Source organism: Psammomys obesus, unplaced genomic scaffold (genome assembly GCF_907164565.1).
Source record: "Psammomys obesus unplaced genomic scaffold, mPsaObe1.curated_primary_1811, whole genome shotgun sequence".
Lineage (NCBI taxonomy): Eukaryota > Metazoa > Chordata > Mammalia > Rodentia > Muridae > Psammomys > Psammomys obesus.
The window spans coordinates 32,761,265-32,789,036 of NW_026596069.1; the positions used below are offsets into that span (position 1 = coordinate 32,761,265).

The 27,772-nt window shown below is 38.9% G+C and overlaps 1 protein-coding gene and 1 pseudogene across 1 annotated transcript in view; one reads left to right on the forward strand and one right to left on the reverse strand.

The window, feature by feature from the left end:
- Window positions 1-27,772, forward strand: part of Ssbp2 (single stranded DNA binding protein 2) — a 282,752-nt gene that overhangs the window by 147,036 nt on the left and 107,944 nt on the right. The gene's annotated exons all lie outside the window — the stretch shown is intronic.
- LOC129690005 (60S ribosomal protein L35a-like) lies at window positions 20,888-21,220 on the reverse strand (annotated as a pseudogene).

Genomic DNA, 27,772 nt, shown 5'->3' on the forward strand with positions numbered 1-27,772 from the left:
AAAAAAAAAAAAAAAAAAAAAAAAAAAAAAAAAAAAAAAAAAAAAAGGAAAGAAAGAAAAAAGAAAAGAAAACGGTTAAAAAAAAAGGAAAAGAAAAGAAAACAATAGTTTCTGTTTGTATTTTCAGTAATCTTATATATCCACCATAGTTGGATAACTATTAGGACAACAATGACAGCCATATTTCAGATGAGAACTGTATGAAAATTGTATTAATTCATTTTTGTCTTCTTCTGTTTGTTTGATTTTTGAAAGAGTTTTGTGTTGCTTTGGTAGGCTTACAAATCTAAGACATGACTTTGAACTCCTGCCTCCCTTTTGCCCAGTCAGTATTTTGCAAGCATGTGCCAGCACACCCAGTTTCTACAGTGCTGGGGACTGAGGGTTTTGTGCATTCTAGCAATCATTTTACCAGCTGCATTCATATCTCCAGATGCCCAGATGCTACTTATTACTGTTACGGAAAGATGCACATGTGTGGCACCCATGTTTATGGCTGATGAATTAATGTTCAGAGTTGTTCCTGTTTGCTACTCATTCATTTTCATGAATATATGTTAAACCACAGTAGTGATAATTTCAGTCACCGTTAGAGAATCTGTATTCTAATTTGTGTCACTATATGCCTTCTAAAAAGGAAAAGTGAATATTAAATTTTATGCTGGTGAAAGCTGAGTAGAAAAATTGATATTTGCATTAGGCTCATGAAAGGTACTTTTGGAAGATCATTTTCATGAGTATTATATGAGTATTTATTGGTCATTAAGTTTCTTAAATTATTAAAATAGGTATGTATCCCCCTTATGAAAAAATTTAAAGCAAGGATATCGTAAAAATAAAGAAATGTTGCTATTTTATTATTTTAATTTTAGTATTTCTTTGAAATTTATTTATACTAGCATCACAGATGTCAGCTGCAAACAAAGGGGAATTACTTTTGTTTTGAGAAGCTAGATTTTCCTAGCCAATGGAGCCAGGGCTTCAATCTAATGCTCAGGTAAACTGAGCTTATACACCAAGGGGATGCTATTTGAGGCTTGTTTAGAAGCCTCTGGAAAAAAAAAATGGAGCGAATTCTGAGGCCTTCCCTAAGACAGAACTTCATTACTGCTGCTATTGCATTCTGTTTTATTCTGGAATACCTTAAAATTATGAGTCTATTTTTTAGAAAACATTTCGTGTTGGAATTATAGTTAGAACTTATAACTACAATGAAGTTCAGGTTGACTAAAGTATTTCTTTTAAGATTTAGGTTGCATTTTTATTCACGTAGTTACTTGGAAGAGAGCCAGTCATATGGTAAATACTGAGCTCACAGCGCATAGAAACTCCATTATGAAAACAAGACTGTTGTTTGTGGTAAGCTAAATGTTTTAGCTTTCATATTTAACATTTTTGGAGGTGGGAATATTTATTTTCACATGCATAATGAAATATGGAGGATAGATGCAAGTCTAACTATGATGTTTTATAACTCACATACAAATAGCCTGAGTACCCTGGAGAATTTTTTTTATTATTATTTTGTATGGGTTGTGTGTATATGTGCTTGTGTGTGAGTGCGTGGGTGGTCCACATTCAAGTGTGTATGTGTGCATGTGCAGAGTCCCAAGTAGGATATTGGTGTCTTTTTTCTGTCACTCACCACCTTACTGCTTTGAGCTAGAACCTAATGCTCATCCTGTTGCCATTCAATTATAAATGGCCATGAAGCTCTGGGTCTGCTGTTTCTCTTTCTGGTGCTGGGTTTACAGGCAAGAATGACCCTGACCCCAGCTTGTGTGTGTGTGTGTGTGTGTGTGTGTGTGTGTGTGTGTGTGTGTGTAGAATATGGTAGGGATTTGAGCTCAGATCCTGACATACAAGCAGCGAGTCTTGTTTCCCACTGAGCCATTTCCCCATTTTATCTGGAAGTAATTTTATTCAGGATTTTTAATCTGTCCATATTTTGTCTACAGTTCATTACATGAAATCACATGTAGAATTTTGCATTAGATGTGCCATTTTGGCATTAAGAAAGTTTTAGGTTTGAGAATGTTTTAGATTTCAATTAAGGGCTAGTTAGAGCAGTCATATCAGAACTTCCAGCTATATTATTAAGTGCTCACGGTGTTATCAGATTAGACTGGACACATTATTAGTCTTGTGATATTTCTATTAATATCTCCAATAGGTAGATATTACTAGTTCTTAATTTACTCTGAATTGACTGGCCCCAGATCAGACATCTTGTAAATATGGTTCACTTGTGATTTAAATCAGTTAGGCTGAACTAAGAGTAAACTAGGAACAATTTTAACTATAAATATAGCATTTAGATTCATAATTTCCTTTAGTCAGCAATTATGTGTCCAGATTATTTATGCTACCTCATCTATAATTTTCAAGTGAGAATCAGAGGCCCCTTGAATTCTAGAGCCACTGGAGACCTGTACTGACACTGTTCTGTGAAGCGTATCTGCTCTTGCCACACTGGAATCTCAGAGAAACTTAGTAGTTGGAAAATGTAGGTTACCATGACAAAGCCCACACTGACCTATCCTGGTGGCTAGGAAGTTATTTATAAACATTGTATGGTTAATTTCAAATAGTTTTATATCCTTTTGATGTATACTATTTAATGAAGATGAAGGAGGGAAGCAAGGGGATAGAAAGTCATAAGGGGGAAAAGAAGAATGAGCAAAGGCGACTGCATGAAAGGAGAGAAGATAAATGGCAAAGAAGAGAAGTAGCATAGTCAGGAACGAGCAAATCCCATAATATGGGCAACAAATTGTTTTTTTTAATTTTTTATTAATTACACTTTATTCATTTTGTATCCCCCCATAAGCCCCTTCCTCCTCCCCTCCTGATCCCACCCTCCCTCCCCTTTCTGCATGCATGCCACTCCCCAAGTCTACTGATAGGGGAGGTTCTCCTCTCCTTTCTGATCTTAGTCTATCAGTTCTCATCAAAAGTGGCTGCATTGTCCTCTACTGTGGCCTGGTGAGGCTGCTCCCCCCTCAGGAGGAGGTGATCAATGAGCAGGCCAATCAGATTATGTCAGAGGCAGTCCCTCTTCCCATTACTATGTAACCCACTTGGACACTGAACTGCCATGGGCTACATCTGTGCAGTGGTTCTAGGTTATCTCGATGAATAGTCCTTGGTTGGAGTATGAGTCTCTGGAAAGTTCCCTGTGTTCAAATTTTCTTGTTCTGTTGCTCTCCTTGTGGAGTTCCCATCCCCTCCAGCTCTTAATATTTCCCACTTCTTACATAAAATTTCATTCACTCTGCCCATCAGTTGTCCATCAGGCTCAGCATCTGCTTTGACAGTCTATACTGCAGAGGCTTTCAGAGGTCCTCTGTGGCAGGTTCCAAGGTTGTTTCCTGTTTTCTTCTGGCTTTCAGAGGCCCTCTGTAGCAGGTTCCGAGGTTGTTTCCTATTTTCTTTTTCTTCTGATGTCCATCCTCTTTGCCTTTCAGGATGGGGATTGAGTGAGTTGTCCCAGAAGTAAAAAGACATGCATGGTATATACTCACTCATATAAACATACAACATAGAATAAACCCATTAAAATCTGTACATCTAAACAAACTAAGCAAAAGAGAGGACCCTAACTAAAATGTTCAATCCCCATCCTGAAAAACAAATTGTTTTAAAACTGATTTATATAGTAAATGAAAATTGTGAAAGCGATCAACAGAAAGCAGTGAAGAAAAGGGAAAGTGTCCGCTACTTTAGGTCACTGGTCACTGGTCACTGGTCACTGGTCACTGGTCACTCTTCCTGACTTCTGTTCTTGGCATCTGTTCAAATAGTGTGTTCTGTTTTGTAGAGTAAGAAAACACTAGTAGAATGCTGTGTCCTTTTTAGTTAGTATTTTTGTTTCTTTTCAATGTACAGAAAATACAATCTCAGAGTTTCAGTGCTTTGTGAAATATTTGAAAGTAGTATATATATTTTTATTTTATGTACATTGATGTTTGAATGCATGTATGTTTATGTGAAGATGTTGGATTCGCTAGAACAGGAGTTACAGACAGTTGGGAGCTGCCATGTGAGTGCTGGGAATTGAATCCGGGTCTTCTGGAAGCGCAGCCAGTGCTGTTAACCACTGAACCATCTCTCCAGCAAAAGTAGTGTATTTTATCTTAACTACTTTTCCATGATATACACTGCCCTTTTACAGTACAAGTAGAGTGTGACATTAGAAACTATGCTTTCTAGACTCTGTATGGTGGTTCACCGTGTAATCCCAGCATATGGGAAGCTGAAGCAGTAGATGTTTCAAGAGTTCAAGGCTAGCCTGGGCTATAATGTGAGACCCTGTTTAAAATAACAGTACAGTGTTTATAATAAAAAATGTTGGAATAATTTCTAACCTGCCTATAACACACTTGTTATAATAATATTCCAAACTAATACTTTTCATGTATTAGACAAGTCCTAAAATCTATACCTTATTGTTTGGGAATAAAGATAGATATGAAATATCTACTCTGAAATTTCCTGTAAAAGCCTGGTTCCTAGCAGGCAGGTGATGAGAGCTAACCATTGCATTAATCCTTCCTTGCGTTAACCCTGGCCTGGCATCGATTGGGAGTAATATAAATTTCTGGAAGTGTTGGAACTTGTTGGTGGAAGGATTAGTCACTGCATGTCTGTCAGTGGAATGTGTCTTTCTCAGGCCTGCCTTGTCCTCATCCTTTCTTTTGTGGCCACATATCTCTGCTTCTGTACACACTCCACTAACCCCTCCACCACTGTGCTGAGTCATCCCAGGTTCTAGCAAGAGAGCAGGGAGTGAAACCTCTGAAATGCTAAGCCAGTATAAAGTCTCCCACCCTTAGCAGTTTCTCTCAAGTATTCTTTCATGATGAAAAGATGATCAATATACTCTGTACATAATTGAGAACAGCCATTCATTAGCATCAAGCAGATACTAAGTAAGCGTTTTTGACCTAATCGTCAGGAATTTTGGTTGACAAAATCAAAATGGTGGTCTGGGGCTCCCTGGAGAACCTGTGCTTGGTGTGCTTGAGTTCCCAGGTGAGTTCTTTGTGCTGCAGAAACAAAACAGACAGCATAAAACGGTAATGACTTTGTGCTCTCGCAACTTGGTCTTGATAATCACTTAAGGCTGGAGAAGTTGAGGAGAAATTTTAATGCAATACAAGGTACTTTCTGATAGAGTAACGGGAAGGAAGTATTTACAAAATCAGTTTCAGAAAGATAGAGCAACTTCATCATCAAGTTCTGGATACAAATAAACATATAAAAGCCTAGTGTTTAATACCATGTAAGGAAGATGCTAAATGAACTAAAATTATTTCTACATGTGTATACAATTTTATGTATCAATGTTAACATATTTGAATAATTTTTTTCTTTTTATTTTAAAGATGGTTAAATGAGTCTCAATTCCATTAGCATATTGTTTATGTCATATGATTACACAGAGATAATTATCAGATCTACCCATATGTCTGACACTAAAAAATCAATCTGCCCTTAGTAATTATACTCCATTGTCATCAATTCAAAATAATTATGACAGAACAATCATTCTGTGATTATTAATATTTATATTAAACCTATTAAACATTGTTTTGAACATTGTAAAGAAACAAGGAAAATGATCATTGTCTTCTAAACATTTACAGCTGTATAAAGCTAATGAGTTATGGCAATAATTAGCATTTAGTTTTCATTTAGACATTACTAGGCAGGAAAATGTAATGGGAAGCCCTATGAAGAAATATATTTATTGGCCAAATCATATAACGTTTTATCAAGAAAACGGAATCTTATTTAAAAAAAATAGATTGCATTTGACAAGTAGAAATAGGATTTAATTATTTTTTTATTTTTTTTATTAATTACACTTTATTCACTTTGTATCCTCCCATAAGCCCCTCCCACCCCCTTCTTCACTCATGCCCCTCCCCAAGTCCACTGATAGGGGATGTCCTCCTCTCCTTCCTTCTGATCTTAGTCTGTCAGATCTCATCAGGAGTGGCTGCACTGTCATCTTCTGTGGCCTGGTAAGGCTGCTCCCCCCTCAGGGGGAAGTGATCAAAGAGCAGGCCAATCAGATTATGTCAAAGGCAGTCCCTCTTCCCATTACTATGTAACCCACTTGGACACTAAAATGCCATGGGCCACATCTGTGCAGGGGTTTTAGGTTATCTCCATGCATGGTCCTCGGTTGGAGTATGAGTCTCTGGGAAGTTCCCTGTGTTCAAATTTCTGGTTCTGTTGCTCTCCTTGTGGAATCCCTGTCCTCTCCAGATTTTACTATTTCCCACTTCTTATATAAGATTCCATGCACTCTGCCCAACAGTTGACCATAAGTCTCAGCATCTGCTTTGATAGTCTGCAGGGCAGAGCCTTTCAGAGGCCCTCCGTGGTGGGTTTCTAGCTTGTTTCTTGTTTTCTTCTTCTGATGTCCTTTTTCTTTGCCTTTCGGGATGGGGATCCAGCCATACCACTCCCAGGCATGTATCCAAAAGAGGCTCAAGTACACAATAAGGACATTTGCTCAACCATGTTTGTAGCAGCTTTATTTGTAATAGCCAGAAGCTGGAAACAGCCTAGATGCCCCTCAACTGAAGAATGGATGCAGAAATTGTGGTATATCTACACAACAGAATATTACTCAGCAATGAAAAATAAGGAAATCATGAAACTTGCAGGTTAATGGTGGGACCTGGAAAGGATTATCCTTAGTGAGCTGTCCCAGAAGCAGAAAGACACACATGGTATATACTCACTCATATAGACATGTAATATAGGATAAATTTACTAAAATCTGTACCTCTAAAGAAACTAAGCAAGAGAGAGGACCCTGACTAAAATGCTCAATTCCATCCCGAAAGGATTTAATTATTAGGAAAAAAACAAAAAAAAAAAAACAAAACAATGAAGCATTTCGGAGCCATATGATGGCTAAAAGGTGGGACTGCTTTAAAGGGAAATCAGTTTTCATGTGACTTCAGTATATATTCACAGAGAAAGAAAGTAAATCATCATAATCTGAATGCCATGTAGAAGAACTTAGATTTCTTCCTGAAAGTATTAAGAAACAAACATTTTTTTAGATATCACCTAGAGGCTAATGGATTGTCAACAAGGAAAACAAAACAGCAAAGAGTTTAGTGGACATTGTCAGAGAAAGAAAGCAATTAAGCATGGGTTTGAATAGAAGAAAGAATAGAAGAAACCTTATCAGAAATAGAATCATCAAATGAATCACCAAAGCTTTTTCTTTGACTTTGACAGGTCAGGGTGATATTTGTGTTTCTTTAAGACATTTAAATTCAGAGTGAGAGAAAGATGGTAAAAATGTCCAAATGCACACGCTCGGGACACTAGCAAGGCCTGGTACCTGAGAGGGTTTGGGGAGACATCCTGTCCTAGTTAGGGCTGAAACACCAAGACCAAAACAAGTTGGGGAAGAGTTTACTTGGCTTATATTTTCAAATCACTGTTCATCACTTAAGGAAATTCAGACAGGAACTCAAATATGAGTTGATGCAGAAGTTGTGGAGGAGTGCTGCTCACTGGCTTGCTCCCCATCATGTGTTCAACCTACTGTTTTATAGAACCTAGGACCACCAGTCCAGGGATGGCATCACCCGCAATGGTTGAGGCCCTCCCTCCATCAATCACTAATTTTAAAAATGGCCTACAGGTTTGCCCACAGGCTGATTTCAAAGGGGTCTTTCTCTCAGATGAGGCTACGTCCTCTGAATGACTCTACCGTGTGTCAAGTTGACATAAAACTAGTCAGCACACATCCAAAAGTTATAAAATAAAGAAAAAGAAAAACTGTTAGCAGAGTACAAATTCCATGCATTAAGAAACAAGAAAAGAATTAACTGATGAAAGGCATGACTTCATATTAAAACTGAGTAGATCACATTCAGGATTATGCAGACTTACGTCTAATTTTCATTTTACCTGCTTCTGCCCTTGCTCACTATAGAACAGGTGTGGGAGTATTTTGGGTATGAAAGCTGTGCCTTCTACTGTGGTTTCAGATGGCTGACAGTAAGAAAAGGCACTGGGCCCCTCGGCACATGCACACATTATGTAACCAAATAAAAACTTTTACAAGGAACAGAAGCTGTCAAATAGCCCCAAGACACTAACAGTTTTCAAATTAATTAAAACATATGGTCATTAAATTCATACTTAACATGGTCTATAAATTTACCTCACTTGCACCAAAGACATTGCAAATATAACTTTAAAATTTAAGAGACACTTTCTCTTAATTTCTGATCGTTCTTAACTTGGCATTGTGTTGAGGGACACCCTTTTTTAATTAAGTTTTTATTTTTTTTATTTTTTATTTTTTATTTTTTAAATTTTATTTTTCTTTTTAGTTACATTTTGATAACTCTGTGTCCCAGCTGTATCCCGCTCCCTCATTCCCTCCCCAACCCCGCACTCCCTCCCTGGTCTCCTCCCTGCCCCTTTCCAAGTCTACTGATAGGGGAGGACCTCCTCCCCTTTCATTTGACCCTGTTTTATCAGGTACCTTCAGGGCTGGCTGCAAAGTCCTCCTCTGTAGCCTAACAGACTGCTCCTCCCCTGGGGGGGGGGGTGTTAAACAGCCTGCCCTTGAGATCTTGTATCCCAGCTGCAGCCCCCACCCTCATTCCCTCCCAATCCCACCCTCCTTCCCTTGTCTCCTCCCTGCCCCTCACTAAGTCCATTGAAAAGGGAAGCCCTCCTCCCCTTCCATCTGACCCTAGCTTATCAGGTTTCTTCAGGACTGGCTGCATTGTCCTCCTCTGTGGCCTAGCAGGGATGCTCCTCTCTCGGGAGGTGGGTCAAAGAGCCAGCCATGGTCAAAGAGTTCATGTCAGAGATAGTCCCTGTCCCCCTTACTAGGGTACCCACTTGGATACTGAGCTGTCATGGACTACATCTGAGCAGGGATTCTCAGTTATATCCATGTATGGTTCTTGGTTGAGGAATCAGTCTCAGAAAAGACCACAGATATATGTGTCCAGATATGTTTGGTCCTTTTGGAGCTCCTGTCCTCTCCAGGTCTTACTAACTACCCCTTCTTTCATATGATTCGCTGTACTCTACCCAAGGTTTGCTTATGAGTCTCAGCATCTGCTTTAATACACTCCTAGGTAGATTCTTCCAGAGGGTCTCTTTGGTAGGCTCCAGTTCTGTTTCTTGTTTTCTCCTACTTCCAGTGTCCATCCCATTTGTCTTTCTAAGTGAGGATTGATCATCTTACCTTGGGTCCTCCTTCTTGTTTAGCTTCTTTAGGTGTACAAATTTTACTATGTTTATCCTATCTTTTAGGTCTAGTCTCCACTAATGAATGAGTATATACCGTGTGTGTTTTTCTCCTTCTGGGATACCTCACTCAGGATGATCTTTTCTAGATCCCACCATTTGCCTGCAAATTTCATGATTTCCTTGTTTTTTTTTGTTTTGTTTTTATTTTTTTTTTATTTTCTTGTTTTTAATTGCTGAGTAGTATTCTATTGTGTAAATGTACCATGATTTCTGTATCCATTCCTCAGTTGAAGGACATCTGGGTTATTTCCCCATTCTGGCTATCACAAATAAAGCTGCTATGAACATGGTTGAACAAATGTCCTTGTTGTATACTTGAGCATATTTTCGAAATATGTCTAGGAGTGGTATAGCTGGATCTTGAGGAAGCACTATTCCTAATTGTCTGAGAAAGCGCCAGATTGATTTCCAGAGTGGTTGTACAAGTTTACATTCCCACCAGCAATGGAGCAGGGTTCTCCTTTCTCCACAACTTCTCCAGCATGTGGTGTCACTTGAGTTTTTGATCTTGGCCATTCTGATGGGTATAAGGTGAAATCTCAGGGTCGTTTCGATTTGTATCTCCCTGATGGCTAAGGACGTTGAACATGTCTTTAAGTGTTTCCCTGCCATTCGATAAATGGCTGAAATTGAGAATTCTCTGTTTAGCTCTGTACCTCATTTTTTAATTGAATTACTTGATTTGTTACTGTTTAACTTCTTGAGTTCTTTATATGTTCTGGATATTAGCTCTCAGTCAGATATAGGGTTGGTGAAGATCCTTTCCCAGTCTGTAGGCAGTCGTTTTGTTCTGACGACAGTGTCTTTTGCTTTACAGAAGCTTTTCAGTTTCATGAGGTTCCATTTATTGATTGTTGCTCTTAGAGCCTGTGCTGTTGGTGTTCTGTTCAGGAAGTTGTCTCCTGTGTCAATGAGTTCTAGGCTCTTCCCCACTTTTTCTTCTAACCGATTTAGAGTGTCTGGTTTTATGTTGAGGTCTTTGATCCACTTGGACTTTAGTTTTGTGCAGGGTGATAAGTATGGATCTATTTTCATTTTTCTACATGTAGACATCCAGTTGGACCAGCATCATTTTTTGAAGATGGTGTCTGTTTTCTATTGAATGGTTTTGGCTTCTTTGTAAAAAAAAAAAAAAAAAAAATCAAATATCCACAGGATTTATGTCAGGGTCTTCTATTTGATTCCATTGACCCATCATTCTGTTTCTATGCCAGTACCATGCTGTTTTTATTACTCTTGCTCTGTAGTACAGCTTGAGGTCAGGGATGGAAAACTAACTGTTTTAAATGCAACTGTTTAAATTCAACTTCTCTTTCAGTTGGTGGTTAAACAGTTTGTTTTCCACACAATTTGTTGTTGTACAGGATCGTTTTGAGAATTCTGGGTTTTTTTTTGACACCCTTTTTCTGCAGAGACACAACACAGGTCTACTTTTCCTAGACAGGGATACCACAAGAGACCAAAGTACAGTTACCATCAAAGTCTAGCTTTGTGAACCAATGGGTCTTATTGGGGTTACTTACAGGAGAATGGATGAAGAGTACTTAGAGGAGCAGAAATGACTGGCAAACAACTTCATCAGCAAAGCCCACTCCAGCATGGCTAACAGCTCACAAAGCTGGGACCCTGCAGCCCTTTGCATAGCCTGTGGCAGCTCCACTTGTTCCACAGTGTCCCCTCCAGCTGCTTCCACTGGATGGAGCCTCTCCTGGGCGTCTCATCTGCTCCTGTTTCCTCTGGGCAGTTCAGATGGCCTCTGCTTCTTCCAGCCTGCCCAGCTCCTCTGAGAATGGATCTCAGGGATATTTTCTGTATATATGCTCTCGAGACTGGAGGGGCCTGGTGAAGCTGGCCGGTTTCAGGGACTTCCAGAGTTTGCTTTGTGTTTACTTTTTCTTTAAATGAGCTTCCTGCAGGACGGAATGTCTCAATCTGGGAGGAAACTTCTCCACAAATCAGTTCAGTGGCAACTTTTTCTGTAAAGGAATTAATGTTTTATAAATGATAGTTAATGTGTTATTAAAGCACACTATTTCGTAAGGATTACAGAAGAGCTCTGTAAAACCAAACCAAACAAATAAAAACAACAAACAAAAAACAAGCAAACAAAAGAACAAAGTATGTTTTTTGCTTTCCACTTAATTTTTTTTTTATATTGTGGTAGGGATGGGATTAAAAAAATGGGAAATATGGCTTTTTTGCAGGTTTAGAACTTCATGTATTTCAGCCAGGCATGGTGGCACATGCCTGTAATCCTAGCACTGGGGGAGGCAGAGGCAGGCGGACCTCTGTGAGTTCAAGACCAGTACAGGACACCCCAGACTACACAGAAAAATCTTGTCCCAAAAAAACAAAATAAAAAACAAACAATCAAAACACCCTTCTTGTATTTCATGAAATTTTAGTATGATGCAAGATATTAAAACAGAATTGTATACATTCGCTACCATTAAATGTATGTAGGTACTCTGTGGAAAACACAAATTGGAGTTGATGGGTTACAGAGTTGGGGGAAGAAGGAAGGGAGGCAGGAGGAAAATAGGGGTAAAGGAAGAGAGGGGAGGAGGTGAGAGAAAACAGGAAATAGCCAAAGTAGGAAGGTGGGATATATTTTGGAAAATTTGGGTCCAAATATAGCCAAAGTATATTGTAAGACATTCTCAATAAATGAATAAAATATTTTAATACAATGGATTTGGTCTACCTTTACAGCTTTTCAGTAGGATTTAGCTTTATGAGAAACAAACTGAGATTTTTGTAGTGGAGAGAAGAAGCAAATGGTCATGGTAGTATATCCCAGACAGTGGAGAACTGTAATAACTATGTTTAGTTCCAGCTCATGGGCATTACCATAACTCAGTAAGATGGTAAACAGTGCGGGCAGAATGCATATTGGCTTTCCTTGTTAGTTTCAGTTTCAACTTTAAATATTGAATTTTATTTTAGGAAAGAAAAGTATCTTTCTGTCTTGTCTCCGATCCTGTATGCTTGGCTTCTTAAACTGTATTGTGTTTATGTGAGAGTTGTATAACTACCAGTAGATTGTTTATATGTCCTTATCTATTTTAGTCAAAAAAATAAAAATTTTCATGCAGTATATTTGATTATGGTTCCCTTACCCCAACTCCTCCCATATTCCCCATCTACTTTTCCACCCACCCAAATCCACACCCTTTCTTCCTCTCTCTCATTAGGAAACAAGGAGGCATCTAAAAAAAAGTAAATTAAAAATAATATAATAAAAGAAGAACAATTGTAGTAGATGTTTTAACATATCTGTGTCTTGTTATCAGTCTTAGTGTAGTTTCAGACCCAGGAAGCCTCCTTGTGTGTAGATCTGCTCAGTGTCAAGGTACTACTAATGAAGGAAAGCCTGTTAGCTAGGCTCCTTCTCTAGAATTCCCAAGTGTGGATGAGGGGAAGAGGCTTTTTAATGCAAGGCAAGGACACACAATGACACCATATGGTAGCACCAAATGCTGGTTTTATGGTTTTCACTTTCCGCTTTCACTATTATCCCAGTACACTATTAAACATAAAGTAAAGATAATATTCACATATAATTATCTTCATTGTGACGATCTTAAAAATACTAATAATCTCAGGTTTAAAATGAAAGAAAAAGTCAAGTAACAAAATGTATACTATATTTTACACTTGTAGAACCAATTAATTGAAGTATGCAGTTCATTACCCTGATTCTTGTAAGTGTGCTAATGTGTTTGTTACCTGATGCACAGCAGTTGATCACAATTCAAACTCTTATTGTCTGTTCTTTAAGCAGCAGAGAAAAGGGAAGAGTGCACAAGGTCGGCAGTAAATGATATAAAAAAATCCCCACAGAGCAGAGATTCGGAGCTGAAGTAAAACAGAGGCAGGTAATCCTTGAGTGCTACACAGCCCAGAGGCGGATCAGGGCTTGGCTGACATCTTGAGTGAAGGGGTTTGACTAAATAATCTGAAAAGTCACTTTCAGCTCTAAGTATCTGCTGCTTTACACCTTGTATTTTGGTGGCAGTTGTACTGTGTTAGCAAAAACCTGATGGATGAAGAGGAAGGCTTCAGAAGAGCAGGAGTAAGTCTCCCTGCAGGGTTGCCATGAATAGTTTCCCTTTTAGTTTTTCAATTATATGAAAATGTGGTATATATAAAGGGAACTGTAAATGCTTCATTTATATTTCTAGCAAATAACTGTGTTCTTTCTCCTTTATTCCTGTTTTCTTATTCTGAAGTTTTCTATATTTTGCATATAGTCATGGCAATTTAGTTGCTTAAAGTCTATTAAGGAGTTGCTTCCTAATTGATGCTTTCTTGTTCTGGCTCATTATTAAATAATGGGAGATATAAGGAAGTCAAAGATAGAAAGGTTTAACTTTTTCCAAGTCCCGTCCTGGAAGTTTCAGGCTGATTTGAGTGATAAGCTTCAGAACAAGCCAGTCAGAAACATTGTCTTCATAGCAGTGATTACTCTCCAGAGGTGGATGTATAGAATTGGTTATAGGAATACACAAATACTGTTGGGCTAGGAGGGTATTTAGTGGTGGAGCATTTGCTTTAGTTTATGCAGCCCTGTGTTTGATCCTTGGTGCTTTAAATAATATTGCCAATGATTTTAAGGACAAAATATTACCTAATCAAATACAATTATCATATGAAATAATCTATTATTTGGTATGTTGGTTATACAAGGTTCATGTAGGTCACAGGATGTGGGGGATGACATAATGAGGCTCTTGGCCTCATTAACAGTGTCAGCTATGAGCTCTGTCACATGGCATGAGACAACAAAAAATGGTTGGCTACTCCCCTAGCATTTGTGCCTCTTTGAACCAGTGGATGTAGCTCGCAGGCAGGTCGCTATTGTGGGTTACATGGCTCATAGATGGGCGAGAGGAATAATTACTTTTCTCCTGTGGCAGCTAGTATAGTGCCTTCCAGCACTGTGAATACTAGTCAGTAGCTTCTAGCTTGGCCCCAGCTGGATTTTTTTCATGTTCTATGACAAAAGTATATGATGTTTTCAACAATAGGGTCTTAACTGTCATACTGTGGAGGGCAGCCAGCAGTACTGACAGTAGCCTGTACTTATTTGGGGGTGTGTATAAGCCACTTTGTCTAATGACTCAAAGAGATGTGACCAATTCCTGGTCCTGATGGTTTTTTATTGGGTAGCATATGATGTCTAGCTGGGCTGTTACTTCCCACACTATTTAAACACATTTTATATACTTCTATATCTTAAGAAGCTTCATTAATGTTAAAACATTAAACATTTGAGGAACTGTCTTAGAATGCCATTTAGATGGCAGTACTTTATTCTCCTGCTGACATTCTCAATGTTGTTTAATTTATTGAATATATAAAACTCTATTCTTAAATGGTGTGTGTATGTATGCATGTGTGTAACATGTATGCAGGTACCCACAATGGTCAAAGAATTTGTTGGCGCCCCTAGAGCTGGAAATAGAGTTGGTTGTGAGCCGCCAGAGATAGGTCCGAGGCCTGAACTCAGGTTCTCTGCAAGAGCAGCAAGTGCTCTTAGCCATGGAGCCAGCTCTAACATTAACCCTGGTGGTTTGTTTTAGCCTAATCTCTGAAATTTTTATTTATATGTTTTCAGAGTGGATATGGTTTATTTGTATTTTTTATTACTATCTTTTTTTGTACTTTAGTGTTTTGTTGTTGTTGTTGTTGTTGTATTTTAGATGCTATTGACAAAATAACAAAGGCAACTTGAGAACTTTAATGACAGTTCAAAAGGATTTGCATTTACCCATGGCCAGGTCCAAATCTAGGGGCATTAACTTTTTCCTTCCTATTAATGGTGGTTTATTTCTGCTTTCACACTTACTCCAAGATTGTAGCCCTGTGACGTTCTAAGTTGTACTAGGTTTTATTTCTTCCATGTAGAATTTGAATCCTAGTGTTTGTCTCTCTGCACGTAAGTTTGTGAAACTTCTACTCCCGTTCTCAGGCTCTCAGCCATGTTTGATACTGAAAACAAGCTGGAGCAAAAGTTGCCACAAAAGCTGCATGATCTGAATTAACTTCCCCTTTACGTATGTCTGTGTTTGTGACTGAGATGCTTAGCTTCTTCTGCATAGTGGTCCAGCTTCTTACATTAACAAATTCTGAACTCAACTCTTTTCATAGAACTTCTGCTATATTAATCATTTGTAATATACCAGTTCTTCTCTCCTCCCAGGAAAGAGGCTGCAGTGGGGATACAAAGTAAATAAATTGTAATAAGTAAAATTAAATTTATAAATGTATATATAAATGTATAAATAAAATTAAAATTTGAAAATTGATTAGGTATTTATTTTAAAACCATTAGTTATTAAAATGATTAGTTATTTATTACATTAATCACTAGTTGTTTTCCCATCAACAAAAACACCAAAATCCTAGCAGGTAGGTCCAGACATCTTGACCCAACAGTTTACTAGTTATTTGAAATATCATACACATTAATTAATTATAGTTACTCATAAAATTTGAGCACCTGTTTGGGATTACATTGAACATATTTACTGTTTCACATTGATTTTCATTTATTCTGATATCAGATCTGGGAAGTTTCTCAAGCTTGTACTTCACAGAGTATTCCGTAACTGCTGAAAACTAATGTGGCTCTCTTGACATTTAAGATGTGTTTTGAGAGAGTTTGTATATTGTGGCATTAGCACTTCAACTGTCAGGAACTTGTATATTTGACAACATCTTATAGCTCCTAAATTGTAGGGTCTCAAAGGGAATATGCTTTCTCCTAGAAGAAAACTCAAGTATTGTAGACACTGACTGATCAGACATTTGGTCTAAGTTTTTTGTTTGTTTGCTTTATTTTTCTATTAAAGTAATCAAATGATGACTCTTTTAGAACACTGTTTTGGAAAGAATTTTTTTTATAACACCAATAACAGCCTCCACTAAATTGCTGACATTGCTCTGGCAGTAATGAGCCAAAGAGTTTCCTTTATTATTTTTATAGAGCCAGAAGTTACAAGAACATCAAGCAGATGTCCATGAAATACGAGGTTGTCCTATACCAAAAAAATAATAATAATAATAATAATAATAATAACCAAACCAAACCAAACCAAAACAACAATAACCGTGTTTCTTGTGTGTTTTTCAAGGGCTGACCGTTTGGTGTTGAATAACAGTTGATTGCTTTTCCCAGTGAAGGCTTTTCTCCTGCTCTCAGCTCTCCTTCCTTCTTTGCGTAGTGCTGAGCCTCATGGCCTCTTCCCTGTCCACGTTAGCATGTGTGTTACTGTGGTCCTTTTCCAGCTTATAAGTAGACAGCCATATTTGTGAAACTTGATGGCTGTAGCTTCTGACATTGCTAGGAAGCACACTTTCACAACACACTCTCTGACCCTGCTTCCTCTCTGCTCCCTTAGCCTTAGGGTAAAAGTTGTTTTATAGATGTACTCATTACGACTGGAATCCACCACTCTGCATTTTGCTTGGTTGCTATCTTCTGTAATATTTTCTGTTTGTTCCTTGATGAGGAACGAAGGCTGTAGTAATATCTGGGTATTTATGGTTAGTTAGCGATTCTGCTTGTTTAGTATAGTGGGAGTTGTAGACTCTGCTTCAAGATCTGGTACTTCCTAGCCCTGTGTAGTTGGTCAGGTTTCCAGTACAGGCATGATTTCCCTCTTGTTGAATAGGTTTTCAGTCCAATTAGAGAGCTGTTGGTTACCACCAAAGTGTATGTGCCATACTGCTCCCTTAGGGTTATCCGCCGTGCTGGTTGTTGTGGCTCATTGGCACTGTAGCAGCGTGGGACTGTTGATCATTTTCCTTCTTTAGTACCTGCAGTATCATGAAAGCTAGTCCTCAGGGAGAAAGTATTCACACCAGTTCCCGCTACAGGAGGCTCTGGGCACTGTGTCTGCAGTGTGTGATGTCTTTAGCAATTGAGATTTACCTTCTCCCTCTCGAGGGCCACCAACGGCAGTAGCAATAGTCAGTAATGTTTTGGACGTCTCTTGCACAACCCTGATGAGCAGTTCAGAAGAGGGCTTCCCATTCCTGGTGTTGAGGTTTTTGTTAGATAGTCCTTGGCTCTCGGAGGTAGCATTGTCAGCACAGACAGGAAATTTTCATTTAAAAAAATTACTTAGGGCTTCTCTTGCTGCAGTGAAACACTATGGTCAGAAAGCAAGCTGGGGGAGAGGGGTATCTGGTTTACACTTAGTGAGGGCTAGGGTTTTTATTCTGAGGTGAGGCACCGTGACCAGAAGCAAGTTGAGAAGGAAAGGGTGTGTTTGCCTTACACTTCCTCATATCGTTGTTGATGTTAGAAAGTCAGGACAGGACCTCAAGCAGGGCAGGAGGCAGGAGCTGATGCAGAGGCTGTGGAGGGGTGCTGCTTACTGGCTTCTGCCTCGTTTACGTTGTTGCTTATGATATTTATTATATTTATGTTGCTTCCATTTCCTAGCTGCTGTGAGCAGAGCAGCAGTGGCCATGGCTGAGCAGATTTCTGTGGAACTGGAGTACTTTCGGAAGAGTGGTATAGCTGGGCCATTTGGTACACTTGTTTTTAGTTTTGGGGAGTTATGCTTACTGATTCCCAGAGTGGATGACCAGTGTTCAATTCCACCAATAGCAAATGAGGGTTCCTTTTGCCTCATATTCCCTCCAGCATTTGTTAATTGTTTTGTTGATTTTTTTTTACTCTCCTGACTGATTAAAAAATACCAAAATTGTTTAGATTTGTGTTTTCCCAATTTCTATGAGATATGAACATTTTTGGAAATATTTCTTAGCTGTTATTTTTCTTCTTTTAAGAACACTCTGTTTAGGTCACAGACCCATTTACTGAATGTGTCATTTGTTTTGTTGGACTCTGGTTTTTGAGCTCATGATATTTTCTGGATAGTAGTCCTCTGTCAAATGTATAAATGGAAAAGATTTTCTCCCATTCTGTGGACTTCCTCTTCACCTCATTTTTTTCTTTATCTCTGTAGAAGCTTTTTAATTTTATAAAGTGCCACTTACTGTTTTCCTTAATTCTTGAGCAAATAGAGTTCTTTTCAGAAAGTCCTTTCCTAACCTACATAACGTAGGTCCTGCCTATGTTTTCTTCTAGCATTTCCAGTGTTTCAGGCTTCTCATTTAGTTCTTTGATCAATTTGAAGTTGCTGTTTGTCCAAGGTGATAGATACAGGTTTAATTTCATTCCTCTGCATGTGGACATCCAGTATTCCCAGCACTGGTTGTTTAAGGCATGTTCTTTTTTTTTTAATTTAATTTATTTTTTTTATTAGTTACATTTTATTAACTCTGTATCCCAGCTGTATCCCGCTCCCTTATTCCCTCCCAATCCCACCCTCGCTCCCTCATCTCCTCCCTGCCCCTTTCCAAGTCCACTGATAAGGGAGGACCTCCTCCCCTTTCATCTGACCCTGTTTTATCAGGTACCTTCAGGACTGGCTGCGAAGCCGTCCTCTGTGGCCTAGCAGGACTCCTTCTCCCTTGTGGGGTGGGGAGTCAAAGAGCCTGCCATTGAGTTCCTGTCAGAAATAGTCCTTTTTCCCCTTACTATGGGAAACCAATTAGTTACTGAGCTACCACGGGCTGCATCCAAGCAGAGATACTAGGTTATATCCATACATGGTCCTTGGTGGAGTGTCAGTCTCAGAAAAGACCCCTGTGCCCAGATATATTTGGTCCTTGTGGAGCTCCTATCCTTTCCACATCATACTAACCCCCCTTCTTTCATATGATTCCCTGCACTTTGCCGAAGGTTTGGTTATGAGTCTTAGTATCTGCTTTGAAACACTGCTAGGTAGAGTCTTTCAGATGTTAAGGCATGTTCTTAAGCATATGTTTTTCTCATCTTTGTTTAATAGACTGAAATGTCTTGTACCCATTTTTGAGTGTTTTGTTTTCTCTTTTGTCAGCATGCCTGTTTTTGAGCCAGTACCATATTGGTTTCTGTTACTATGATTCTATAGTAGGTCTTGAGAGCTGGAGTAATAATCCTCCAGCATTTCTCATTTTACTAAGGATTGTTTTGGCTAACTCAGACCTTTGTTTCATGAATGTTACAATATATTTTTTTTCCTATTTCTGTGAAGAAACTGATGGGGATTTTGGTAAGAATTCCATATAATCTGTTAATAGCTTTTGGTTAAAAAATAGTATTCTTTTAATCCATGGACAGCATGGAGAGTCTTTCCCTTACCTATAGCCTTCATCTCTTTTTTTTTTTTCCAGTGATTTAAAGTTTTTATTATAAAGGTGCTTCACCTCTGGTTAGTTTTATTCCTAGATGTTTTTCTTTGGGGCTATTGTGAGTGTGAGTGTGAATGTGAGTGTGGCCGTGATCTCTTCCTCTGTATGTTTGTTTGTACTGAATAGAAAAGCTATTAATTTGTGCAAGTTGATTCTGCATCCTGCCACATTGCTGGTTTTTTAAAATTATTTCTAGAATTTTTCTGGTTAGAGTTTTGAGACCTCTAATGTATAAATGTCATCTGTAAATAGGGATCTTTTAATAACTTATTTTCTTTTCTTATTTGCCTCTCTTTAATTTCTGTTTGTTATTGGTCTCACTACTACTTTGAACACAATATTGAAAAGGAGTGGGAATAGTGAATATCCCTTTATCAACCCTGACTTGAGTGGGATTGCTTCAAGCTTTTCTTTATTCAGGATGTTGTTAGCTGTGACTTTCTTATATATTGTTCTATTGTGCTGGGGTATGTTCCCTCTAGTCCTACTTTCTCTAGGACTTTTATCATGAAGGCATGTTGGATTTTATCAAAAGCTTCTTCTTCTATTGATATGATCATGTGACTTTTTTTTTTAATCACAGGTATCCCAGCCTTAGCCCCCTCCTTCTTTCCCTCCCAATCGCATCCTCCCTCCCTTATTTCCTCCATGCCCTCTTCCAAGTCCACTGATAGGGGAGGTCCTCCTCTCCTTCCATCTGACCCTAGCCTATCAGGTATCTTCAGGACTGTCTGTAATGTCCTTATCTGTGGCCTAGCAGGACTGCTCCTCCCTCAGGGGAGAGAGGGAGATCAATGAGCCAGTCACTGCATTCATGTCAGAAATAATCCTTGTCCCTCATACTAGGGAACCCACTTGGATCTTGAGCTACCATGGGCTACATCAGAGCAGGGGTTTTAGGTGATATCCACACATGGTCCTTTGTTGGAGAAACAGTCTCAGAAAACAACCCTGTGCCCCGATATATTTGGTCCTTGTGGAGCTCCTGTTCCCTCCAGGTCATACTAACTTCCCCTTCTTTCATATGATTCCCTGCACTCTGTCCAAGGTTTGATTATGGGTCTCAGCATCTGCTCTGATACACTGCTAGGTAGAGTCTTTCAGAGGGCCTCGGTGGTAGGCTCCTGTCCTGTTACTTGTTTTCTCCTACTTCCAATGTAGATCCCCTTTGTCTTTCTAGGTAAGGACTGATCATCTTACCCCTGGTCCTCTTTCTTGTTTATCTTCTTTAGGTGCACAGATTTTAGTGTGTTTATCCTATCTTATAGGTCTAGTACCCACTTACTTTTTTTCCACTTTTATTTATTTACTTTTCATTAGTTTAAATCTGGGAAGGGTACAGCATCACATGGATTCTGTGTCCAATGGCCTTCGCAGGAAGGTTCCTTCAGAATTTGGCGTGAACCAGGCCACTGTTCCCTTGGGCCCAAGTCACTTTTCCCCAGATCACTCTGGTTTTGTTTGCCTTGCCTCCAGGAGTCACTGTATTGTTTTTTGCTTTATACACATAAGCACATCTCTTGCCTAGGTAGAATTCTCTTTCATCTCAGGCATAAACATCCACAATTTTAAGAAGAGCTGCATGCGCTCTTTGGTTCCAGAGATCTCGCTTGTAGCCAGCAAAAATGGCCTTGCACCACAGCCTTCTGGACATATCTGCTGCTTGGAAGTCCTGCTCCAACCAGGCCTTCCCAGGTGCCACGATGGTGGAGAGAGGAAGGCAGGGCCCCTAGTACCCATTTATAATTGAGTCTATACTGTGTCTTTCTGCTCCTGGGATACTTCACTCAGGATGATCTTTTCTAGATCCCACCATTTTAAGCCCATTTGTATGGTTTCTTTTGTTTGTTTGTTTGTTTGTTTTGTTTCTGTTTTTTTAATTGATTTGCTTATGTTGAACCACCCCTGCTTTCAGGGATAACGTCAGCTTGGTTATGGTGTATAATTCTTTTTTATGTATATCTATGTTCTATTTGCAAGGGTGTTTTTTTTTTTTGTTTGTTTGTTTGTTTTTGTTTTGCAGGGGGTGGGGTGGTAAGGGTGGGTTTTAAAACAGGGTTTCTCTATGTAGCCCTGGCTATCCTGAACTTGCTTTGTAGGCCCGGCTGGCCTCGAATTCACGGAGTTTCTCGTGCCTCTGCCTCCCCAATTGCTAGGATTATAGGTGTGTGGCACTGCACCCGGCTGTTTGCAAGGGTTTTATCGAGCATTATTGAGCATATTTGAGGCTATTCACTGGAGACATTGGCCTGTAGTGGTCTTCTCTGTTGTTGCTGTGTGAAAAGGCCATCTTTTGTGACATTGTGGACCTGTGGGGAGAGGAAAAGAAGCTCTCATTCTCCCTTTGCTCTGAACCTAAGTTTCAGGATAGGTCTGGTTGCTGAGTCAGAGGTGACACAGAAATGATAATAATATGTGTATAAATTTTTGTCCTAGAATCCTGATGTCCTAGTTATGTGCCTTAGTCTTTGGAGCTGGTATTGTCTTGTTAGCGTGGTATTTTAGAGATGCTCGAAATGACAGAGGTTAAAAGTGCTGCAGTCCTCTGTGCTGTTTATAACTCTGCCTTCGTAGAAAGGAAAAGGCGGTGCTTTAGCTCTGAAAACACAGATTTTCATTCATACCTCTTGAATAATTTCTAACCTTGCTTTTCAGCAGCAGCAGAGCACACTGATCCTGTGGCTCAAGCAAAGCCTTTACTGCATTTGTAATGCTAGTGAGCAGCTTCTTTACTGCTGGACTGTACTTGCAGATTTGTAAATCCAGTGTAAATAAGCTACCTTCGTAATGGCCATTAAATCTTCCTTCTGGATTATCCATGGAGCCATAATGTTTATTGACATGCCTTCCTGTGATGTAGTTCTTAATTGGGAAGCACATCTTACAAGAGAGTTACAGCCTCCGAATAGGATAATTCCTGTGGTTTGAGAGTTTCACAAAGGAATTCATTGGCATTAGCAACCCAAACAGATTTATTTCTTCTTAACACTTGTCCCAGAAGCTCTAAACTATTGCTATAAAACTTAGAACAGGCCTGCAGTAACTACATCCTGTAGTTACTTAGATTTATTTCTAGGTTAATTGGTTATTTTGTATTTTCCCAGAAAGTTATGAATTATATTATTTAGAATATAGATGTGTGGTTAGCCATCAGAACTATATAAAATGCAAAATAGTAGAGATGAAGACTGATTAAAAAATAGTTGGATGCATTCTTCATTAATGTCTAGTGTGGCATTGTATTTGGAGACTCGGTTGGTAAAATGTTGCTATGCCAGAGCGAGGACCTGAGTCCATATATTGATATAGCCACTGCCACCGTGAATGCTGGAGTGGTGGCTTCTGCACTTCCGTAACCCCAGTGCTCAGGTGTGGGGGTGGGCCAAAGACAGGTGGGTCCCCTGTCTCAAAAATGAAGGTGGACAGATAGAGAACGACCCCTGACCCTGACCTCTCGGCCACGTTTGCATGTGTGTGCTCACACATATACTGCACATGCACAAAATATTTAGTAACTTATATTACTAATCGCTTCTTTGGTGTATAAAAGCTAGAAAACACAGCAGAGGCTAATAATTTGCTTTGCAGTGGGTGGCTTACCATGGCCAGCAGCTGAGAACTGTTCGTTTCCCCCGTAGGTAACTTCTGTTTGTGGTCGCGCGTCACTAAAATCTGCTGCTGTCAAGTTTCTAGAGACCTCTGGAAGGAAAAGTTGCATAGAAATAAGCAGCATGCAGCCCACAGGATTTCCAGCAGGTCACATGAGGAAATGTTCTATTTCTTCTTAGAATATTTAATAATTAGAAGAAAAATAAAATCAATAAAACCAATTTTATATTTAAAATAAAAATGAAATATATAATGTAGAAGCTGACTAGTTCTTTCAGTATATTTCACGACTATAACAAATTTCCAATTTGTTTTTATTTTTACTTCTTGGACAGGACTTTGAAGGAGAATGTTGACTAGTCTGGCTGCATAAGGGGCTAAAGAATACACTTTGTCACTTGTATCTGCACCTTTAGTAACTGGCAAAGTCATCAAAAAGAAGAATATAGAGGGATTAGCAAAGCATTGTTTAAAATGTGGAGGCTTGAGTTGTGGGTTCATGACATAATGCAAGAGAGTGCTTTATTGTAGTTGGAATAATTGAGCAGTCATCATGAAAAGAAAGTGCCACACTAATGCTAGTGGAGACCGCTCTACAGGGTAACCTCAGCCAGGACCCTCGTGTGTCCTATGTAAAAGCTCTGAGTTTTCCACCATCTAGAAATATGTCAAGTACTTACGAATTTAAGGAATTGAATGTTACAGCAGGGACAAGAAAAAAGAGAAACAAATAACAAAGAAAAAACCCCCTCAAAAGAGAATACCCTTTCAGTGTGTCATGTAGTACAGGTCCATAGTGGCAAAGGGCAGGACTTTGGGCAAGCATAGTTGAATGCACAAAAGTTTCCAATATAGATTGGATGGTGTGAGACAGCCATGGCACTGCGGCGGCAGTGACCAACTTAATTAATTGCAATAAACTCTATGCTTGATAGCTACCCCTGGAGACCCTGTTTGAGTGGCGTTAGTAACACTGGAGTGCTTTTCAGGAAGTTTCTGTGGAGCTTCCCACTTCCTTTGGGTGATGCTGCAGTAGCGTGGCTAAGCTAATAAAATGGCTTCAGGTTCCAGCTCATCTGCTTCGCCTGCAGAGACCCTGAAGGAGGGAGCCTGTGAGCACTCTGAACAGCCTGCACACAGTAGCCTAGTGGTTTGGTGAGCATGGTTAGTAGAGCAGTGTACCAGCTGATTCAGCATGCTGTTATTCAACTTTCCCTTCTTGCATTGCAATTTAATGACTGAAAAATATAAGTATTGCCCAGAGTACTTTTCCGGGAATAGAAAAAGTTTCTTTACTGTGTGATTTTTTTTTTTTTCTTTTTATTGGAGAGTCTTACTATATAGTCCAAACTCATGATCCTCTTGCATCAGTTTTCCAAGTTCAGGGATGACAGCCAAGCTTAAAGTGACAGCCTGGGTCATCTAATGAGGCTTTGTCTCAAAAAAAAAGAAAGAAAGTAGCACTTCTTTTAATAAAATATCTGTAGGCTCATGATTTCAAGTACATCAACTCTTTAATTTCAAGGATTTGAACACTTCATGTTCCTGGTAAGCCAGTTACTTGAGACATTATGTTCAATTAATAATTTCAAACACCTAAAGCAATATTAAAAGTAGCTATAAGGACTTCCTTCTTCTCCATATCTGTTTGTGTATATATGTGTGTGTGTGTGTATACATATTATATATATATATATATATTATAATTTTTTAACTTTCTAAAACTCTATAGGTTTTTTTTTACTGTTTTTTTTTTTATTAAAGCTGAAAAATTCATAGCCACTAAAGAACTGTCTTGTTCTTTTGATATGTAAGTAGCACATCAATTAAATATAAAGGTTTACTAACTCACCTATTCAAAATGATGGTTTTTAAAACTTACAAAGCCTTTGTTTTTATTTTTTGTGTTAATGTTTACATGCGCATGCGTATACACAGACACATGCGCCAGCGGCCTCTGGAGGCCGGAAGTGCACGATGGCTCCCCTGGAGGCACCATGCGGATGCCGGGAACCGAAGCCAGGTCCTGTGGAAGGACAGCGGTGCTCTCAACCTCCGAGATGTTTCCACAGCCCCGAGAATCATATCTTACTAAACACTTTAAATACAGTTCAGTCATTGTAGTTTTATCTTTAAGGCTTGGAACTCGCCAGCCAAGGGTGATAGAATTTAATTAATTCTGAAGACTGAGGCTTGTTTTCCTAAACCACTTTATCATATGGTGATTATTGCCATAACAAGGCTTAATTTGGTGTCACTTTGAATTTAGGCAATGATATCAAACTGTGTTAAAGGAAATTCTCTGGTGACAAGAAGCGCTCCGCGGCAGCTGTTGCATACCTGTGAGAAGAGTCTTAAAGACCTGTTAGCAGAAGCAACGCGGCTGCTGTTTAAACACCACGGGATTGCTGCCTACTTCCCTGTGTAGCCGCTGAGTTCAGCTGTGGACTTTTTTTCTAAAGGACTTTTCTGAGACAATTCTATGGAACAAAGCAGATTTGGCATGAGGATACAGCATGAGAACCAATATAGGAGAAAATAATTTCATCTGGTTTTTTTTTGCTTTGTAATGCTAGGCAGGTTTAGAGGCTTTCTCATGCTGTTAATAGTAATAATACTGTATGCGTACATATAAATACTCTTAATGTAAATGATTTTTTAAAAAAGTTAATTGTAATTATTACCCTCATTCCTAGTGTATGTTTATTAAACTGTTTCCCAAATACAATTAAATTTAAAAGTAATATTTAAGGGCTAAGAAGCTGTCTCGGCAGTTAAAGCGCTTTCTGGGTAAGCATTGAGCAAACAAACAAAAATCCAGAAGAGGTATGCTTTATATCTCAGCAAGAACATAGGGAGCTCAGGGCTAGTGTGTAATCTCCCAGTTCAGTGAAAGACCCCTCTCTCAAAACAGATGAAGTGGAACACAAGAGAAGACACAGGCAGCGTGCGACACGTGCGTGCGCGCGCGCACACACACACATGCACACACACAGACACACACACACACACAAATGTTTGAGATGTCAGTATCCAGAGGCCAAGGACATTTTCATATGATATGACTATTTTATGCCTTGACTACAGGGCATACTGTGAGAGCTCATAGAGATATATAAAATAAAGAATTATTGCCATTCAAAAATAAAAATGAAAGTTTACAAGGCATCCATACTTTCTCATTTCAGAAAAGTCATTAGATAGTCTTAAAAGCACCTGGTGACCTTACAGCATTTTGTTTTTTACTCTGAAGACTCAGTTTAGTGGCATCTCACACTCTGTGTCCTGTTGTCCAAACTTAGCAGTTGAGATGATGGTTCCATCTCTGTGCCTCTCCCATCCCTCCCTGGTTTTCTCTCTCGTACTCAGCATTGTTTTCTTGTAGATTTGTGTGTTGTATGTTCATACATATAATTCTAAGTCCAAGTCTACCATAGAGGCTCTTGTGATGTTTACACAAGACAAATGTGGGTTTATTTCTAAAGAAAACATTTAGCTTGTCACACGAATATAAAATGAATTTTTAAAATGATTTACTTATCCTGTGCTGGTCTCAGACTCAACTGTATACCTGAGGATGAATGAAGCAAAATTTTAAATATTTGTGTATTTATAATTATACACGTGTTAGTCATTGACTTTGGGAATTGCTCTACAGCATTTTATAATGGCAGTTATGTTTGTGAGTAATCACTTATATTACTCCATCTAACCTCTCTGAATAGTAGTGGGCATCTCCTGAACAACCCGTGGGGCACAGGAAATGACCTTGCTCCTGCAAGGACTGAGTTTCAAATCTGAGTGTTACATGCACTAGATCAGCATCATAAAAGCAGTGTTATTTAGTACACTTATTTCTCAAAGTTTGAGCTAGAATTAGGTGGATAGGAGAGTGCCTTTGCCAAAGCCCACAAGTTTTACCTTTGTTTTATAATTGTCACTTTCTTTACCATGGGTGACATCAGGACTTTGATTTTCTCCTTTGATTTCTCTCTGCTAAGTGATCAATGCAATGAAAATATTATCCTGAATTTAATTATAATATGAAGTGAAGGTTAGCCTTTCTTTGTAACCAGATTAAGAAAGAGATTGAGTGTAGTAGCTGGAAACTTTTCAAACATATGAGGTCTTATACACTTAAGGCTCACTCATCCACATTCATGTTATCTCTTTATTAAGATTTATGTTTATTTTAATCTTATTTTTAAAGTGTCCACTGTAAAGTATGTACTATTTTAGGTGCTTTTTTTTTTCTGTAGTTTGGTTATTATAACAACATATCTGATAAAGAAAAGAAGTTCACTTTTACTCACAGTTCTGGGAACAGTTGTGGAGACTGGGAGTCTGGAGGACTTTCATACTGTATCATCACATGGCATAGGACATCATGTGTTGCGACAGAACAAGTGTGCCTTCCCAAATTTCCCTTCTAAATGGACTTGATTCCACCATGGTCCCCATATCACTACCCCTTCTAATCATGAATATTGCCAGATACCTCACTTCACATGCCATTTACATGGGAATGTTATGATTTTCCAACAGGAACTTTTAGAGAACATAGTCCAACCATAGCAGCTGCTAAGAGCACATAGAA